Source organism: Pteropus alecto, unplaced genomic scaffold, assembly GCF_000325575.1.
Source record: "Pteropus alecto unplaced genomic scaffold, ASM32557v1 scaffold45, whole genome shotgun sequence".
Lineage (NCBI taxonomy): Eukaryota > Metazoa > Chordata > Mammalia > Chiroptera > Pteropodidae > Pteropus > Pteropus alecto.
In genome coordinates, this window is record NW_006442491.1 from 4,820,083 (window position 1) to 4,840,929 (window position 20,847).

Here is a 20,847-nt window from a genome sequence, read left to right on the forward strand (position 1 = left end):
CCTTGGACGGGAAGGGCCTGGGACGTGGGGCTGCGGGAGACGCCGTGTGGGGCCGTCCGGGGTCCGGACGCTCGGGCGGCCGCGGTGGCAACTTCCCGGAGTGCTGGAGGCGGCTCTCTGCTCCCCCTGGCGGCGGGGCCGGGGTCACCGTTTCTCTGGCCCAGCCGCGCGCAGCCCAGCGCGAGGGCGCCGGGCCGGGAGGATCAGGACACTCCGGGCTCTGCCCGTCCCATCCCTTCCGTGCAACAATGAATGGACCTGCGGTGCCAGGTCCGGACGGAAGCGGGCACCTCCAGCCCAGTTGGCCAATAGCGCTGGCACCCGGCCTGGCGCCCGCCTGGGCCCGCCGGGTTCGCGGGCCGCTCCCTGGGGCGGGGGGGTGGCAGGCTGCGGTCCGCGCTTCCAGTAGGGCGTCCGGGAAACTTCAGGGACCCCTCATTAAATGGTAGCTCGGTATGGTGTATTGGTTAAGGGAGGGGGTTTCTGAAATCCCGGCGCCACTAAGGATGACCTCGACCTAGTTGTTTCACTCCGGATGTCCACTTCCCGAGTGAAAAACAGGGCTGCTGATGTTCCTGTTTAAGAGAAAATCTGTGAAGACCCAGCACACGTAGGGAGCTGTCAACAAGTGTTGGCTGTTGATTGTTGGAATGAGTTTTTAGGGGCGTGCGGGGCACGAGAGGGAGCTGGAGTCGGTCTGGCTCCATCTGCATGCTGCAGATGTAGGGCTGGATACCACCCCTAAGCCACCATGCTTACAGTCTCTACACTCAGGTCCCTTAACTTCTCAGAACCTGGGTTTCCTTCTCTGTAGCCTGGAGATAATACCACCCACTCACGATTAGGGGCTGGGCAGCCTCCCCGGCGAGTGCTGGATAAAACTGGGACCTTGTGCAAACAGAAGGCAATTTGTCAATAACTCCAGGAGGTCGGAGGTCAGTAGAGACTAGGAAGCACCAAGGAAATGAAACTTTGAAGGCTCTTGGGAGCCTCCCACATCGCTGTTAGCCTAGTGTGCTGGAACCTTCAGGATGAGGGTGCCTGGGTGGCACTTTCTCAAGTTTGAAGGAAGTAGGCCCAGTAGGACCTCACATCCTAGGCCAGAGATCTCTTCAAGAACACCACTGCTGATGTCCTGGAGACCTAGGTCTTTTGTTGAGCACTCCCAGGATGGACAACTGCATATTTTACACCAGCCCTGCACATTTGGGGAGCATATATTCTTCACTGACCCTGCCTCCTGCTTTACACTTTCCTTCTTTGGTCGTCTTAACTTCCCGTTAATCTGATATTAGGGAAGTCTTGGTGATCCTGCAGCATGCTGCTTACTGTGGTGACGATCTCAGTTCTTTTATGAACTTTCCAAAAGGTCAACCCCACTATAGGCTGCCAACCTGTTTCCTTTTCAGAAAGCAGCTTCCGGTTCTGAGGTCCTGGAGATGCCACTTCCTTCTCTAAGTAAAGAAAAAAAGAACTCCTAGTAGGTTTTCCTTTGCATAGAGCAGTGGGAACCCGGCATGTAAGGCTTCTGGGCCTGTTGAGACTGGGGAACAGAAAAGGTGTTTTTGGGTTTGGAAATACAGGGTGTCCAGTGGATAGAACTGTAGACACATTATGTTGTAACAGAATTCTTTTCTTTCATAGTTAGGAATCAGCTTCTAAACATCTATAAAGAGCTTAAGAAGCTAGAGTGGTATCTTGGTGCATGAAAATTTTTTGATGACGGGAAAGTTTTAAATAAATCCCAAATCATTGAGTCATATTTGAACAGTTTTGCTCTTTGCTGAAATGAGCCCTAAGTCAACAGGCTACAATAACTATACAGCACCAAATTCTGTTTAAGTGGTTGAATGCAAGTGATTTAATTGGAATATTGAATATTATTATGTAGCAGGGACACCTTTTAAAAATGTCAGCAACCCAGACTCTTCCTGTTCTTTTATCTCTGGGAACTTCAACTAATAGGTGAATGACACATAGGCAGGGAGGCAACATTTCTTGTTAGACACCAGATTTTTCTTGGCTAAAATCTTGTTTTGGGAGGAAAAAAATGATCATTCAGAATTACAAAGGTAGAGACTGTGCTATCCATCTGTACACCCTGGACCTGCAATGGTTAAGGCCTGGCCCATAACATTATAAAAGTTGGCTAAATGAGGTAGATGGCCATACCTGTTAACATAGTCTCATTAGTTGTCTTGTGTCTCATTGGGCAAATGAAGCTGAGCCCAACTTTATTTGTAGAGTTTACTGTTTAGAATCAGATTCCACAACTTTGACATACATCTAGGCCTTGCTATAGAGAAGATATGGTTGTCCTCATTCTGTGGATGAGAACATAGAGGCCCAGCAGGTCAGATGGTTGTTAGGCCAGTTCTTATTGCCTAGCTGGTGGGTGATACGGGCATAGCCTTCTGAATATTCACTTACAGGACAGTATAATTCCACACTTGCTGGGACATTAACTACCCAAGGGAGGACATGGAATTAGATCTAAATTAAAAGCTGCATTGGAAGGAAGGCGGGGAGTCAGTTGCAAATGTGGCAGTGCAAAAAGGTACTTTTCATTTATTTCTGAAGCATCTCCTGTGTGCTGGGCTTTCAAACATAAGTACAAAGGTGTGAGACCTTGTCTAGAAAACTGAGTTGTCTAATACGGTAGGCACAAAGAGCTATTTAAGCTTAAAACAAAGTTAAATAAAATTTAAAATTCAGTTTCTTAGTCATACTAGCCACATTTCAAGTGCTCAGTAGCCATGTGTTGGTCAGTGGAGATTTAGATCCTTTCCATCATCGCAGGATGTTCTTTCTTTTGGATAGTACTAGTCTAGATGTAGCTGGTACTCTTTAAACATTCAGGGTTCTGTTCCCCTTGAACAATTAGAAATATTATTATGTTGAACCATATGAAATTGTCCATTCTATATGTCAAAAACAGTTGACTGGTGGCAGTTCATGCGCTTCAATCTAATGAGATAACATCTTTAGAAAGCATTCCCAATTCTTTGGGTGCATTGTAAATTGCACAACCAAGAAAAAAATAAAAGGAGGGTGGATGGGTAGCAGCATAGATAATGGCCCTGCCTTGTAGTGATTCTTACCTAATACCAACAACATCAAAATGGCCAAACCAAACATGAAAAGTAGTTATTGGGCAAAAAGCATATAGCTTGTATGGAAAGTAAATATGTACTTCTAAGTGAGAGAGTCTGGGCAGGAGGGCCACTTAGTGTTATAGAAAATTAACTTAGGTACTTCCTAGGAGACTGTTTTCTTAGCTAGACAAATTCTGATGAGTCTCCTGAAATAGGCAACATGACTCCCAGATCTAAAAAACAGATGCATCTAGTGTGTTTCCTTTAAGTGCGTAAGTGACCTGCATCTCCCACCTGTCTAGCAATGGGATATAACTTTAATTTATAAAGTTTTGTGATTTCTGTATTTAGTTATTTTGTTAAGACTGGAAAAGCTGCTAGTCTCCAAACCTTACATGTTCCAATATTACTGGCGTTTTCATACTTGGCTGGCATAAGTTATTTCCTGGGTCAGTGACTATTTGCAAGGCTCTGTTGTACTCGTTATAACTTTGAAAGGCTTATTGGATGGTAGTTGGGAAGAATTTCTGAATTCTTAACTGTACTAGTGGACTGGTCTTAGTACTCTACATAGAGTAACATAGAATGATAGGCAGCTGTTTACTTTCTCCTTGGTCAGAGAAGAGGTCCACTAAGATTGTGTTGGGAGTTACCAGCTATTTATAGTGATGATGAATATCGTCTGCTGTTTCAAAAGCTGGAATAAAAGACCATTTTAAGCCAAAGCTTTAATTCCATACCCTAAGCCTGGTCGTGGGATGAGCAAACATAATCTGTTTTAGGCTATTTTGAGACTGATTCTAGACTGGTACCCTGCATGGACTGAATTTGGCCTTCACTTGGGATTTGCCTGGCCAACTTCATGTTATTAAACAAGACACCTTTTAAAATGGAGAATATTTTTATTAAAATCTAGATTTTGGGGGTTTTCTTGGGAAAAATGGGAATTTCTGGCCACACTAGATCTACCTTCTTGCATGGCAAACATGGTCCATGGTCGTCCACTCTGGGCAGGGCCTGTGCTCTCATTCATCAGCATCGTACCCTGATTTACATGATGTGTGTTGGTATTGGTGGTTCCTGAGAAGTCATTGTCTACCCCAACATCAGAGAGCAGAGAGGAGTTGGAGGGCATCTGAGTGTAACCTGAGTGGTCATTGGTGTCTCTTGCTGAGCTGCAGCTTGGGGCAGTGAGAGAAGCACTGGTTGGGGGTTCCAGTCCCAGAGATAAGTGGCGTGACCCTGGACATGACTTTTCTCCTCCCTGGACTTCAGTTTCCTCCTTGTGTAAAATGAAGCTAGGCCAGATGGCTCCATCTTTCAGGCCACAACCTTGATTTGTCTTAACTCCTTGCTTTCTCATGCTTGTATTCCGTACAAATAGCAAATCCTATCAGCTCTACCTTCAAATTAGGGCCAGAATCCAACCATTTCCACTTCCACTGCTACCGCCTTGGTCCAAATCCCTCTCATCTTGCCTAGGTTATTTCACTAGCTGTGAAGTAGTCTCCCTGCTTTTGCTCTCACCCCCTGCCTTCTAGTTTAAGAGCAGATCATGTCACTTCTCTGTTCAAGATTCTCCTTGGCCAGAGTCCCTACATTGGCCTCCAAGGGTCCCACTTTCACTTTGGCCTCACTCCTGCTTTGTCCTTTTCCTCCATTCCAGTCACACTGGCTTCTTCTCTGTTTCTCAGGCATGGTTCTGCCTCAGGGCCTTTGCACATGCTGTTGCTGTTTGTAGGGAGCTTTTTCCCAGATGGCTACATGGCTTGCTCCCCCCACCTTTAGGTTTGTTACCTCCCTGACCACTCTATTTAAAGTGACAGCCCCTGACATTTCCCCACCCCCTCTCCCACTCCCTGTCCCACTTCTCTGCATGGCTTTCTCTTCATTATCACCACCTGACATTACTGCATATGTGACTTATTTTGTCATCTCTGTCTCTGGAGCATAAGCTCTACCTGTGCAGGGATATGTCTTCTTTTGTTTCTCTAAGGTATCCCTAATGCCTTAAAATAGCGACTGGCACACAGTAGGTGCCCATCCTTGCTGAGCTAATAGAGAGATGATTTTCTAGTACTTATGTTTTATGATTATATTACTGTTTAGCTTGAAGTAGTCTGGATTCCTAGAGCATCAAATATAAACATAAAAAATATATTCCAAAGCTAGGTGATTTTTGGATTCCTTCCAGCCTGGCTCCAGTTGGGATATTGATGGTTACACTTGTGGAGGGGCAGTGTCAAATGTGGATGGTTCTGCTCTGCCAGGGAGTTGAAGTGACCCTTAGGGGGAGACTTGGGCATTTGCTTTCTCCAGGCTGGTTACATTGACCTCACTGTTACCTGTTTCTCTGGAGTCCATCATCCGTACCAGGATCCCTCACCAGACTGGGCTCTTCCCAGGCACTCGCACTGGTTCTAGAAGAATTGGCAGCTTGTTTCCTTTGTTTCCCTGGGTAGCTGATGAGCGTTAAGTGGAGCTTGCAGAGCATATCAGTGATGACACACTCTCCAGAAATCAAAAGGTTATTTTTGGTTTGAACAGTGAGCCGGCTTGCTCTGAAAAGAGGTGAATTTTGTGTATAGTGGCAAGAGTGCTCCTTAGTGGTGGGAGGGAAAATTCTTGTAGCTGGGATTTCATTCTCTGTTCTCTTAGTCAGACTGAGGAGTAAGAGGAGTTGATAAAATTAACCTCCTGCCTCCCATATGGTGGTTTTCTTTTCTCTGAGAGGACTTGCTCATGGAAGCCAGGGGAGGTGGAGAAAAATTGTTGGAGCAGGTGGTCTGGTTGGTAAGAGGCCATTCCAGGCCTAGGCCCCCCAATCCTTCTCTCTTCCTACTTTTGCTTTTTGGCAAATGTCTTCTCTCTTCCTTCTTTTGCTTTTTGGCAAAGAAATGAACAGCACATCCTAGATTTCTAGCTGTTTCTGACCAGAGGATCTGGCCTACTCATTTTATATGTAACACCCTCATTCTGGCCCTAAGCCCAGGTGGTATGTTTTTCTGGAACTTCTCATTCAGTTGTTGAAATGTACAACTCGACTGCATCAAAAACTATTTTCTTTTCAATTAAGACTCACCCGAATAGGAATTAGATTTAACTTTATTTCTGTTTAATACATTTTCATTTCTTTGCGAGTTCTAGAAATTTGTGGTTATTGGAAAGAAAAATTGTAGTTTTCAGAATTTGGTAGTAGTCGCAGGGATGGAGGGAAGGAAAGGGGTCAGTACTGAAGAATAAATGAATCATCGACACCTTTAATGAAAAGTCTTATTAGTGATGTGTCAAGGATGTTTAAAAGTTCAACTTAAGTCATGACTCCGAAGCCCAACCACTCTTGTTAAGTCACTTCCCTCTTAAGTTGGAAGAGCCTGAGCTTTATTCTGAACAGTTTGATTTTTAAGAGTCAGTAAGGAGGATGTTACAGTGGGCATGGCCATGGACAGCAAGGGTCTATGAGACAGTTAAGGCAAGAGGTGACTGTCTGCCTTGACCTTGGTCTCAGCTACCCCCTCCCTTTGCTAGGGAGCAACATTGTGTGTGCACATGCGAGGGCTGGAAAGTGGCAGGAGTGAAAGTGCTGCAACAGATTCTCCAGTCATTAACGATGCCCTTTCGTCAAGATCCACATGATACATTTTTCTACCAAAGTTGGCATAGATTTTTTTTAACTCTTTACTAAAGTGCATATACAGAAAAATTTACTATCGTGAGTCTGTAGATCAGTAAACTTCTACAGACTAAACATTTTGTTTAACTAGCTGATCAAGAAACAGATTATCTGTCTCGCCCGTCCCTTCCCCTGCTCCTTTTGTGCCCCTTCCAGTTGCTGTCCATCCCCCAGGGTATCTGTTCTCCTGATTTGTAGCAGACAGATTTGTTCAGCCTGTGTTTGAACTTGTTGTAAATGAAATCATATGGCATAGGCTTTTTTGGGTCTTTCATTGGTTTTGTGTGAGGTTCATCCATGCTGTCTTTGTTGTATAGTACTCCCATCATATGAATATATCACAGTTTATCCATTTCACTGTGGATGAGTACTTGAATAGTTTCTGGGGCTGTCAATGTTAAGAAACGTCCAAACCTGTCGAGAATTTTAATGAGTTTATTTGAGCCAAACTGACAGTTGCCAGGAAGCAAAATCTCAATGGATTAAGAAAATTTTCCAGAGAATGGCACTTTCACAGCTTATTTTATACATTAAAATCAAAGGAGGAGACATAAGGAGGGTTACATGAACTCATTGGTGGTTGAGTAAGGGGTCGGGAGAAAGCAGAGCAGGTGGGGAGAATCTCTGGGATTGGATAAAAAGTAAAACAGAGAGACAAATACTTCTTTTACATTAGTGGGTACAGGACAGTGAATAATTAACATTTGTGGCACATAGAGTTAGTATGCAAGGGTACAAGATAACCATGAGGGGTTCTGTGGTCTCCTGCTCTGGTGCAGTGGGTTGTGCCCTGAAGGGTCTGGGAAAAAGGGATTACTCTGACATTCCAAAAGTATGTTATCTTAGATGCAAAAGACAATAGACAGGCTCACTTAAGGTAAAGATTGACCTTTGTCAAGAAAGCTACAGGCGCAGAATGTGACTACCAACCATGACCCACTTTCAGTTAGGAATTTTTATGTTCAGACCATCCTATGTGATTATTTTCGGTCTCTGAGTTTGTAGGGTCCACCATGAGGGCCTTCCTTAATCTTGTCAGGTTTAGTATATGGCCCCTTTTTTTTGTCTTCAGGGCTTAAATTATAATATAAATTATATTATATTATAAAATACAAAGTCTTACCCCTGATTCAGGTACCATTTGTCCACATTCCCGTTGGGTCTCTTCCTGAGAGTAGGATCTCTGGGCCACAATGAGACATATGCTCAGTTTTAGAAGAGAGTGCCAGATTTATTACCCAAAGTGCTGGTACTAATTTATGCTTCCACCAGCAGTATAAGAGAATGTGGAATATACAGTACAATGGCTGACTTTAAAAAGGAACCAAAATGAAGTTTGGGTTACCATTGCTGTTAATAAGAAATAACTCTCGTGCTGCATTTCTCTTTGTCAAAGAGGCGGGAAGGTTTGGCTGCAGAATTCCTTAATCAAAGATGGGCTTTTGCAGAGGGCTTGTGAAAGAGGGTCAGATTTTATTGCTGATGAGCATTTGCTGTCTCTGAATCACAAATCTGAATGGAAAGGCAGCTCCTCTTGCAGTAGTAAATGACGGGAAGAGGAGTTCAGCAGAGCTTTTCTGGAGATTGAGTTCTTCTTCAGATCCCTTTCCCCTTCCAAGTTAATGTAATGGGTGTTGGAGTATTAAGTGGATATCTTAAAAACAAAGGAGCCAACATTTGGATACCGAAAGTCATTCAGCCTTGACCCCCACATTTCTAATCTGAAAATCTGCCCACCTCCTGGAATCCTTGTACAGAGCCCAGGGTTAGTGGTGCTAGGACAGACACCGCTCTCCTTCTCCTGGATTACTGTACATCCAGGTTTGGGTTTGGAAGTCTTCCTAGCACTGCCAGCCCTCCTGTTACCTAGCAGAGGTGATCCCTTTAAGAGCTTGGTTGGGTGGGATTTGGCTTTGAGTAGGAGTGGCAGCAGTGTCAATAGTTTAGAGAAGGAAGAGGCACTGTTTCAGGTGATAGGGTGGACTAGGTGGGCTGACTGGGGTGGGGAGGCGTGAGGCATGTGCTACATACCAGATAAAAATGCCTTTTGAAAGAATTGAAAGGTTTGGAAGATCTTGAGAAAGGTTATGAGGAGGCCAAAATATCACTGAAAGAAGTAATCCTGTACTAGAAGCACAACCCCAAGGGCATTTGGCAAACTGGCACACTCAGTTTTAGCGGCATCTTTGGACATAAGGGGCAGTATGACGGAAGACCTTCCTTTTTAGGATAGGGCTGGAATCACAGACCGCTCCCACACCTTCAGGGTGAAGGTGAGTCAGAAATAAGTCCTGTGAAGTTAAACTCAAGTGTTGCCCCTCCTGCAGATCCCGTGACCTTTTGTGGTAGGAAATTCTCAAGCTGATTTTAAAAGTTCTTTATTTTGGAGTCAGCCTGTATGGATAGCACTCATGGGTCAGTTCACAAGCAAGCAGATCTTTGAAGGACTGCACCTTTATCCTGGGCTCAGTGAATCCCCAGGAATAATTTTTAAAGGAAAACAAGCAGTCCCTAGTTAAGAATAACTAAGCACAAGAATGCAGAGTACTGTGAATGAGGATTGATAGAAAGAGATCTGTGAAAACACAAGACAGTGGAGCGGTTGACACTGATTTTAAACACTTTTTACTATTAAATTAATAGTAAAGACAAGATTGAAAATACCTACAAGGAAAGGAAAGTGTCAAATGACCTAGAAAGTTTGAAAAAAGGATCAGGTACAACTTCTTGACATGAGCAACTCAATAATTGTAATTTCAAATCCAACAGATTGAACAGAATAAATAAACTGGAAGATAGAGCAGAAGAAAATACACAGATTTCATTTATAGAACCAAATAGATGAATAATTTGTAAAACCTATTAAGAATCAGAGAGGATAGACTGAGAGGTATATCCAATTAGAGTTCCAGGAGAGGATAGAGATTATGGACAGAGTCAGTATATGATGAAATAATGACTGAGAATTTTGTGGAATAAATGAGATATCCATCTTCCACATGGTTAAAAACAAACAAACAAACAAACAAAAAAACAACTCACATATAGACATTGTAGTGATACAGCAACCAAAGGAGAAAATCAAGAGGGAAGGTGAAATGAAAGTAACTTTTAAGAGAAAAACCAACGTAGTTCTTCACTAAAGGAAATTCTCAAGGATGTTCTTGGAAGGAAAGTAATGTCAAGTGGAAAGAGTGAGATATACAAGCAATGAAGAGTAAAGGTGGTAAATATTTGGGTAACTCTAAACAAATGTAAAAGACTAATAAAAGACTAATAATGTTGGCAGTGGGGAGGGGGCTGAAAAAAAGGATAGGATTAAATACATGAAAACAATAACATTAAATTAAAAGGGTAATGGAATTAGTGCAGACCGGTGAAGTTTTAACCTTGTGAACCCCGAATGTTATTTTTTAAAGGTTATTACCAAAGAATAGAAGCAGTGTATTGTTATAGTAGAGCGGGGAAAATGGAATGATTTAAAAACAATGCAGAAAGAGATAAGAAAGGAGACAAAAAGAACCCAGGACAGGTAGAGAAATAACACAATATAAAATTATATATTTAAACTCAAGTCAGCATTCATATTAAATGTAAATTTACTACTCTAGTTAAAACATATACAGGTCATACCAGATTTAAAAAAAAATTAAGGTCACTTTATAATGATTAAAGTTCAGTGCAGCTTAAAGATATGACATTTTTAACTTTGTATCATATTAACAAAATCAAAAGATATAAAAACAGAAATAGACAGAACTATAAGAAATGGTCAAATCTATAATCATAGTAGAGAATTTTAGCACACCCTCTCAGTAATTGACAGCTAAGCAGACAAAAATCAGTAAAGATTAGAACTTTGAACAAAATCTGGAATGTATAAACAAAATTGTGCAGCCAGCTAATACATATTTGACTTAAATTTTCAAAGATTGGCCATATCCAGGGCCTTAAAGTCTCAACAGATGTCAAAGGATTAAAATTATATACAGCAGGTAGTCTGACCACAGTTCACTTAAACTAGAAATATGAATAAAAAAGATAAATAGAAAAATCTCTGTATTTGAAAATTTAAAAAAATATGCTTCTAGTATTTGTAGGCCAAAAAAATGGGAAAATAGAAATTTTTGAAATGAGTGATAATGAACATACATATCAGAACTTGTAAGATGTAGCTGAAGTTTTATTAATGGGGAATTTATAACTTTAAATATATACATTAAAAATGAAAAAGAGATGAAAATAAATGAGCTAAGTAAGCATTTGTCTCCAGAAGTTACAGAAGGTAAAATAAACCAATCAGAAGGAAGTAACAATGAAGAGAAATTAATGAAACAGGAAACATATACAGTAAAGTTCAACAAAGCCCAAACTTCATTCTTAGAAGAGATGAATAATGTTGACAAATATCAAGCAAAATTGACCAAGAAAAAGCCACGAATAATATCAAGAATGTAAAATGAGACTTCTACAGATGTGGTCAACATTAAAAAAATAAGTGACTGTTATGAACAACTTGTGCTAAGTAAAAATCAAATCATTGTCATAGGTATTCATTAAAAATATCTGAAGGATCCAGAGGAGAGGGTGCTGTACCACACATCATACGTAGAAGACTTTTTACATCTCAATGTGGCAATAATTTCGCAAGTTTTGATACCATAAACAAATTTCTAGGAAAAACTTATCAACACCAAACCAAGAAAAGAACCAAGAACCTAATAAAAAGGATATCTACAAAAAGCCTACAGCAAACATCACACTAAATAGCAAGACACCTAAATCTTTCCCTTTGAGATTAGGAAAAACAGGATGCCTGCTGTCATTCTTTCTCTTTAGCACTGTGTGGGAGGTCCTATCTTGTGCAGAAATTCAAGAAAAGTGAAGCAGAAGATAGGAAGATTGGGAAGAAAGAAACAAAAACTGTGATTCATAGGCAATATGCTTATATATGTAGAAAAAATTTTTTAATCTACAGATATGTTACTAGAATTAGGTAAGGTTGCTAGGGAAAAAAATCAATTACATTTCTGTATACCAGCAACAAACAAAAAATGATACTTTTAAAGACACCATTGGCAATAGTGTAAAAATCATGGTAAACCAAGAAAGAACTCTTTCCAAAAGCATGTTAAGGCTCTACAGTGTATTGTTTTCTTCTATGAGGATGCCTGCGTTTTGTTTAGATGTGGTCCTTATAACCATATAACCACATAAGCGAGCCACTCGTATCTTGATGTCATAGTTAATAGAGTCTTCATTCAGTTGACGTGCTGAGCTTTGCTTGGATACAGTGGGGAAGAGACGATCTTTGCTTTTTGGAAAGCTAATGTCTACTGTAGGAAGAATTCTGTTGTGGGCTAGCACATCTTAACTGTTATGTCCATTTTGAGAAGTCACGATTCTTGATTGCTACCTTGTAGGTATGTTATCTTCATAATTGAGGTGAAGCCTCTAGGCTTCTGTAAGCTCAGAAGATTTAGTTCTGTTTAAGTACTTACTTTTCCAAAGACTGGTATTTTGAAAAGAACAAAAACATGTTCTTTATTCTTTTATTCTTTTTTTTTTTCCTTAGGCATAGAAATTGAATCTAAAATGGCCAGTGAATAAGTAATAGAATACATTTCTATTTTTGGTGTTTCAATCTTTCTTTAAAATGAGTAGCCTTGTTTCTTTAAAGTAGAAAGTCAATTATTTCCATTCTCTTAAAGCATGAAATAAATTATTTCAGAATACAACTTTTAGTTAACAGCATTTCTCTTAGTTTCTCTGTGTAGAAGAAAATAATCAGCTTATACTTAAAATTTTAGATAAGATCATTGGAATACTCTCTAAACATTTCTAAGTGTTGGGTAAAGTGAGTAAGATGCTTTAAAAAGCAGAGCCAAGCTTACAAGGTAGTGAAAAGAGATTGCCAGAGGCCATAAAGCAAGAGTGGGGCGAATAACTGGGACCCAAGAGTAAACTTACCCTGGGGTGTGAGTGGGGCTTTGTCAGCCAGTCTTCTGGGTCTTTGGCCTTTGGCTTTAATGTCCATGTGAGGACAGGGGTTTGTCTAAGGTGGGGAGTAGGACTTGAGCCTCCCTTCAAACACCTACGTAAAACTTTCACCCTTGAAGGTCCACACCCTCAATGAAAGGACAAACTAGTGACAAGGGATGGTGACATGGGGAGCTTATCTGTTTTATCCTCAGGCAGGGGAAGCAGTCTCCTGAAAATTTGTAACAGGATGCCCATTCTTGTAAAAAATTTGTCCTTGGCTACAGATTTCTCTGAGGGCCTAGTTGAAGGAAGGATAAAACCACTCTGTAGAGACAACCCCATGACTCAGCCCACCAAAGATATGGTACAAAATAGCTATTAAAGGCATAAACATAGGTAATGAAAAATATCAATGGGGAAAAATAATCCTACGAAAAGAACCAGGCTGACTTGGAAAAAAACAAAACAAAAGAATAAGTTAAAGGACTGGTTATAGAGCTGGTTAGATTCAGCTGAAGAGAAAGTTGGTGAAGTGGAACATATGTCTGAGGAGATTCCCTCAATGGTACCACAGAGAGATTGCGGTCTACCACAAAGAAACAAGAGACAAGGAGTTTAAGACCCAAGTGGCCAAGGGTTTTCCAGAATTGATGAAAAACACAACTTCTCAAACTCAGAAAGTACAATAAGCCTGAATAAGATAAATGAAAATAAATACATACCAAAAACTGTTTTGTCGAATCCTTAGAACCCAAACATGGATATTATTAGTAATGAGAGATTTTTAAAAAGGTATTATGAAGCAGTGACAAACTGACTGACAACATGTTTCTCAGTAGTAACTAACCTCCCATCCCCACAAAAAAGCCAGCAGACAAAATAATATCAGAGCAGTGAAAGAAAATAACTGTCAGCAAGGAATTCTATACCTAGATAATCCATTCAATTTCCTCAGGTCTGTAAGTACTGAGAATTTATCAAGAAGAGATCCTTGCTGAAAGAACTAATTAAGTATATACTTTGGGAAGACCCAAAATTAAGGCAGTAAAATGTAAGAAGCAGTGATGAGCAAATAAATTGGTAAACATTTGGGTAATTTAAATATAAGCTCTCTGCAACAAAACAACAATAAGTCCAGGTATGTGTGATAGAGAAGAAGGGTGGGATGCACTGAGGCAGAAAAGGTGCTCATCTCAGATAGAAGGGCACCAAACTTCAGGCCTGTAATTCTGTTGGGCAAGAGTCATTGATGAAATGAGGTCAAATACATATGTTAGGAAATGTAAGGGTAAAATTCATTTTAATTATAATTCTAGTACTCACTAAAAAAAGAAAAAAAAGAGAGAGAGAATGTAGAACTTACAAGCACCATAGAGGAAAAGGGGATAAAACTTTAAATAGTCCAGCAGAATGCAAAAAGGGGAGACTACAAAGAAAAAGTATTATAAATAGGAATCACAAAAAAAGGGTATAAATTAGTCCAGTTATATAGGAAATTATAACACAGGTTAATCTACCAGTTGAAAAAAACAAATTGCCACACTGATCTTAAAATAAAATCCAGCTATTTGATATTTTAAGAGCTCTACTTGAAATATACAAACACAGAAAGGTATGAAAGTAAAGAATAGCAAATGATTCTAGGCCAGATTAACCCCCCAAAAGTTGGTATAACTTTTTAAATAATCAGACATACTAGACTTTAATGAAAAAAATAATTGTTAGGGATAAAGAAGGTCACTACAAAATAGGAGGGAAAATAGCAGGTACTTTATCAGGAAGGCATAACAATTCTGATCTCATGTTTACCTAATGCGATGGCCTCCAAATAAAGCATAAGTTGACAGATTTCCAGGAGAAATTGGTAAGTACTTGATCATGGTAGGAAAATTTTAAAGCTCTCAATAGCTATTAGGTTAAGCAGGCAAAAAACTAGTATAGTTCTGTAGAAAATTATTAAGCTCAAACTAAGGATACTTGTAGAACCCTTCATTCCATAGATTACACATGTATTTATAAAAATTGACCATAATCTATTAAAAATTATCAAATGTTATAATCTAAACCAGTTTTTCAAACTATTATGAGCCTCAAAGTCAATTTAGTTGGTTGTGGAAAAAATCTTTAAAATTTTTTGATGACATAGAAAATACCAGTGCATTCCATGTACTAATATTGAATTATTGTTTTATGAAAGTTTTGTTATTTACATGTGTATATACATACATACATACAAATATGTGTGTATGTGTGTCCCCATCCATCTTGGGTCACATAAAAAATAATTTTTCTAGATTATGATTAAAAGTCTGGAAGCTTTGTTTTCCATCACACAGAACAGATTCTATGATGACGGTGCAATTAAATGAAAAATTATCAAATATAATTCAAATCACCCATATGTCAGGAAAGTTAAGAGCACTGCCACCTCATGAGTCTAAGAGATTGTGTGGAAATTAGAAAATACTTAAAACTGAACAATAATGAAAATACTGTGCATTGCAGCCTTTATGTCAAGAAGATAGAATAAAATAAACCAATAGAAGTTGGAGGAAGGAATAATGAGAATTAATTACATAGATTGGATCACAAACCAAAAGCTGGTTCTAGAATCATTGAAATTGAATCAGCAATTTACAATAGCCAAGACCTGGAAACAACCTGCGTCCATTAGTGGACATATGGATAAAGAAGAGGTGTATGTGTAGTGAAATATTATTCAGCTATAAAAAGGGCAAACTCTTGCTCTTAGCAACAGTATGGATGGTTGGAAGAAGGTGGTGAAACGGTACAAACTTTCAGGTATAAGATAAGTACGTACTAGGGACGTGATAATACACTGTGATGACTACAGCTAACACTGCTGTGTGATGTATAGGAAAGTTGTTAACAGTAAATCTTAAGAGTTCTCATCATAAAAATTATTTTGTGTATGTTTTTTGTTTTGGTTTTGTATCTATATGCAATGATGGATATTAACAACTTATTGTGGTAATCATTTCATGATCTAAGTCAAAGTCATTAGGCCGTATACCTTAAGCTTATTACAGTGCTGTATGTCAATTATATCTCAAAACTGGGGGAATTAGCAGTTAAAAAATCAGCTCTCTACCTCCTCCTTTCTCCAGGAACAGATCTCAAAACACTAGATCCTGACAGTTTTACAGGCAAGTTCTTCTAAACCTATCAACAAGGGGTAACGGGATGATCCTTAGCTCATTTTTTGAGACTCGAGTATCCTTGCTAACAAGACCACATAAGAGCAGTTTGAGAATGACTTTGAACTTTTTCACTTAATAGCACACATGCAAATCTCACATAAAAATGTGAACAAACCAAATCTAGTGATATATTAAAAAGAAAAAACCCACCATCAAGAAAGGATAATATCATAAGAACCATGTGTGAGTTAACATTAGAATAGATATTACTGTAATTCAACCCATTTCAGATTAAAGAAAATGTCAAGTGATAAAGAAAAAACATTTGCTAAATTTCAGTACCCAATTGGTAGAAAAGGTAAAAAGAAAAGGTAACCAGTAATATAAGATAGCTTAATCTGAGAAAATACTTCTCCCAAAAACCTATGGTCAACACAGCATCTAATAGTGAAATGTTACAAGTAGTGACTTAGGGATGAGACCAGGAAGTCCCCTCTCTCGCCCTGTTCCACATTGCTTCAGAGTTCTGCATGACAAGAGAGCAGAGAGAATTTGGCTTAGAAAGCAAGAAACTATACTGTCTTTTTCATAGGTGATTTTTTTTTTTTTTTTTACAAAATAAATCCAAGATAATCTACAAACTCTTAGATTTGACAAGAGTTTAGCATAATATTTGGGTAAAAGACACGTGCAAAAGGAATAACTTTGCTGGTTTTCTATAGCTAGAAATAGAAAAGTAATTTACAAAAGATATCTTTTTCCAGTACATTTTAAAATAGCAATACTCTTAACAAAAAGGTGGGTAAGACTTTTATAGGGAAGACCATACAAAGCTATCCACAAATTTAAAAGAACATTTAAATGATTGTAGAGCTATACCACACTATATTTATTGGTGAGAAACTCCCATAATGTACAATGTCAGTTCTCCCTATGTTCATCTGTTAATTCAGTGTGATTCAAATAAAAATCCCAGTAGAATTCTTGGAGGGGATACATGGGCAAAAAATGGGGTGGTAATTCAGGGCATAGATAAATAAATACACTGGTAGAAGTATGGAGTCCAGTAACAGATTTAGGCATATTTCAGACTTAATGGGACACAGGTGGTCTGTAAGTCGGGGAGCATGTGGTGAATGGAGAGAGAGACAGCAGTCAGGAAATGGTGCTGGGTAATTATAATGATGGGGAAAAGTTATATCACTATTGCCTGTCATATGCCAAAGTGAATTCTGGGGGATTGAAAAACTATCTACAAAAAGCATTACTGAGGTTTGTAGAATAAAATAACTTGTAAACAGTAAAATGATTTCTGTCACAATGGTTGTCTTTCATCTCAATGGTTGGAACCTGGGTGGCTGGAGATCAGGGGTGTAAGGGAGATTTTTCATTCTGTATGAATCATTGTTTTCCTTTTGAGTTTTGACCCATAGGGAATGTATTGCCTACATCCAACATAAGTGAGTAATTATTTGAATTTAAAGGATAGAGACACTTTTTTCCTTTAAAAAAAAAAAAGGGAGGATCTCTTTATGACTTTGGAGTAGTAACTGTGAAACAAGAATGACAAACTATAAAGGCAAATATTAGTAAATTAGACTACATTAATAGTATAATTAATAGTTGACATCAAAAAACACTATAAATTTGTTGAAAGAGAAACCACAGACTTCGACACACGTCTAAAACAGCAAATGATTAATATCAAAAATATGTAGAGGATACCTACAAACAGGAAAAAAAAAACAATAGAAAAATGGGCAAAAGATACGAATAGTAACACAGTAAAGAAATCTGAAGGGCTAGTAAACATGGGTGGTGCAATGTCATATCCATGTGATTGGAACCATGTTTCAGGTTTGACTACAGTAGGAAATGTTGGCAGAGATGTGGAAGGTGGGGGACCTTGGAGGCATTGCCCCTTTGTGGAGCAGTTTGCCAGCATCTGGCATATCTGCGACCACCCTGTGACCCAGCAGGTCCAGTTCTAGATGTATCGTAGAGAAATCTGTACATGGGCAGAGGAAACCTGGGAGACATGTCACACTATAATTTAAGTTCAATCTTAAAAAATGTTGCCCAGTGGTACCTGCAGTGGTGTCATTTATATAGCCCTCACCAGCACTCAGAGCCACATTCTACTTTGTTTGCGGAGACAGATATTTGTAATACAAGCATAAACACATATGGAGATGCTAAGTGACACATATCTGGGTGCTGGTTTTCTGGAAGGATAGATAAGTTTTTAAAATATCTGAAGTAAATATAGTAAAATGTTTGCATATGATAAATCTTTATCAAAGATGATAGAGTTGTAGGTAAATGAGTGGTCAGGATATTTTTCTTAATCTTTTTTGTATATTTGAAATATTTCCTAGTATTTAAAAAAATTAGGAGACAGTAATTCTGATACAACTGTATTTACTAGAGTCTCTATTTCATTGTCATTCTGTTTTAGTTTTGTATCTTCCTGGTAGGTTATCTTGTACCCAGGAAATCGATCTGGGGACTTTTTTCTCTTAGATACCCTCCCCATCCCGCAGCACACTCTTGCCCCACAGCCACACATAGCCCACAGTGGAGCGGCTAGTTAGTGATGAGACCCAACCCCAAGGGTGCTGTCGAAAGCTCTTTCACAAAGCCTGTCTAAATCCAATTGCCAAATTGGACTGAAATGGCCAAACTGGACTAGACTGGTTGGGCTATGTGAGTTAGCAGGTGTGTTCTGTCTAAAGAATTTGAGTTTTCCACTTTTGTTACCTGAATCCTTACTCCCTAGGACTTTCAAGGTGGGCCAGTAAGTTTGAGCCAGCTGTGCCTGGGAGCGAGTGGTCCCCAAGCCTCTGGGTGACCTGCTTCCTTCTATCACAGGGCCTTCACCTTTCTACTTTACAGTCTAAGCATACTAGCAATAGTAAATAAAAGGAAATATTTCATAGAAGTTTCGAGAATTGACAGAACGCAGTACAGGATGTGGGTGGCACACACCTTTCCAACCTGGGCATGGCCTGTGGGAAACCCTGGGGGTGATTCCTAGTAGGGGTCCTTTTATAACAGTGGGGAATTCAGATGCAAAGCACCCCAAATGCTGATCTTGAGTACATTGTGAAGCATCACCAGCTTTATCATTTCTGTGAGTCAGGAATCTCCCATGATGTTGCCACCTAAGCTGACCCTACAGAACAGCAAGAAGGCTGGCTTTCACTTAGATTCCTTTTTGATATTAATCATTTGCTGTTTGTTGTGCAACAGCCTTAGCCTTAAATGTTTCAGTGTGTTACTCCTAGATGAGGGCTTTTTATTCTTCTGTGAAAGACTTCTTAAAGCATTTCTAACCCAGGACTTAGTGGTAGGGATGTAATTTCTTAGAGCAATCCTTTTTGTGTAAGTTCAGAAGACACAGTTGTATAGCTATCAAAGACCTTGTGTATGCTGCAGAGGAAATTATTCTCTCAAGCTAGCCTTTCTCGATTCTGTGCTCCCAGCAGAGAATATAGTTTTGAGTCCCATGTTTGCCTAACTTGAGTAAGAGTCAAGGCTAATTATTTCAACCTTGGCTTTTCTGACTAAACCACGAGGCTGTACAAGCCCCACAGCACTCACTGGGGACAGACCCTGCTTTGTAGGAGGTGACCCTTCAGCTCCACGGGAGACCACTCTTCAACTACAGAGTTGTTGGGAAGCCACTTGGGGCTCACAGAGTCACGGCCAGGGTAACCCAGGCCCCTGGCGTTTCACTGCCTCTGGAGAAAGGGGAGAGTGTTTCTGAGGAATTTTGTCATCTGAATAGACTGAATATAATGATAGGAACATGGTTTTTGTAGCTGAGCATGTCCACATTGGCAAAATTCTGAGAGGTCTTTTGTGAGAACCTGGAGTTTCAGTTGGTGGATGCCCACCAAGAAATGGAGGTTGATCATAGAAGTTCCAAGGCTTATCGTTCCTGCCCTCTCACTCGCTCTAGGGCTAAGCAGGGCACAGTTTTATTTTCAATACTTAGCTTGTGTGTGTGTTTCTAGAAGAACTAATTTGGTGCAGCCTCTCTTGATTGTCATATGTGAGGATATACCATGGATCACGCTGTGAGAACTTATGGCCAGAGGTCAGAATCCACTTACCCAGATTGAAGGCTGCATGAGGCTACCTTGGACTTCATTTGCAGAGGTTCCGACTGGAATGAAGAGTTTGACTTGGTCCTACAGACCCAGGGAGGAATAAGTATCACAGCTGTGGCTGGTGGAGTTACCACTGTGGAAAGCATGGGCTGTGAAGTGTTTGTCAGGAGCACATTAAACTCTCTACCTACAGGGGTTTTATTAGAAAGTGAAACTCTCTGTCTATTCTGCGATGACAGTGATTTTTCTTAGAAAATAATGCTGAGACATTTAAAACAATCTTTCTTCTCCATTCCTTCTTAAGAGTGCCCTAAGGTCAAAATTTAGATTTCATGATTGTTTAGAAATCCTACTCTATTTCCCTCTCCCTCTCTCACTGGAAGAGAAATCTCAACTTCTAAGCCACTGACAAGCCTGCACCCGGCCTACCATAGCATCTAGAGATTTGGGGGTGTTATGCTGGGGAGGAAGCTTCACCTCTCCCGCTTCTCTCCCTCCCCCCTTCTCCACTTTCCCTTACCTACCCTTCTTAGGCTCGCATTCTGTTCACGAATTCCATTGCTGATCCTCTATAGAGGGCTAGGCTCTGTTTCTCACTCTCCAGTTTAGGGGACTGGGAATGTGATAATAACATCAAAATTAGTTGACTAAAGTTGAGTATATCCAAATAAATAAACCTCTTGGAGTTCTTCACTGAAATTGAACCTAGCCTGCACTGTCAGCCAGGAAGGTGGGAACCAGGCCTCCTCTGACTCTTTGGACTTTGGTCTGTGGGCATTGAGAAGGATGGTTCATCCTCTTGGTTTGGAGCGTATTGCCAG

At 39.9% G+C, this 20,847-nt stretch overlaps 1 protein-coding gene across 4 annotated transcripts in view; it reads left to right on the top strand.

Moving 5' to 3' along the window:
* The window catches only part of RRBP1 (ribosome binding protein 1), a 65,099-nt gene that overhangs the window by 600 nt on the left and 43,652 nt on the right, over positions 1 to 20,847 (top strand). The window lies entirely within an intron of this gene.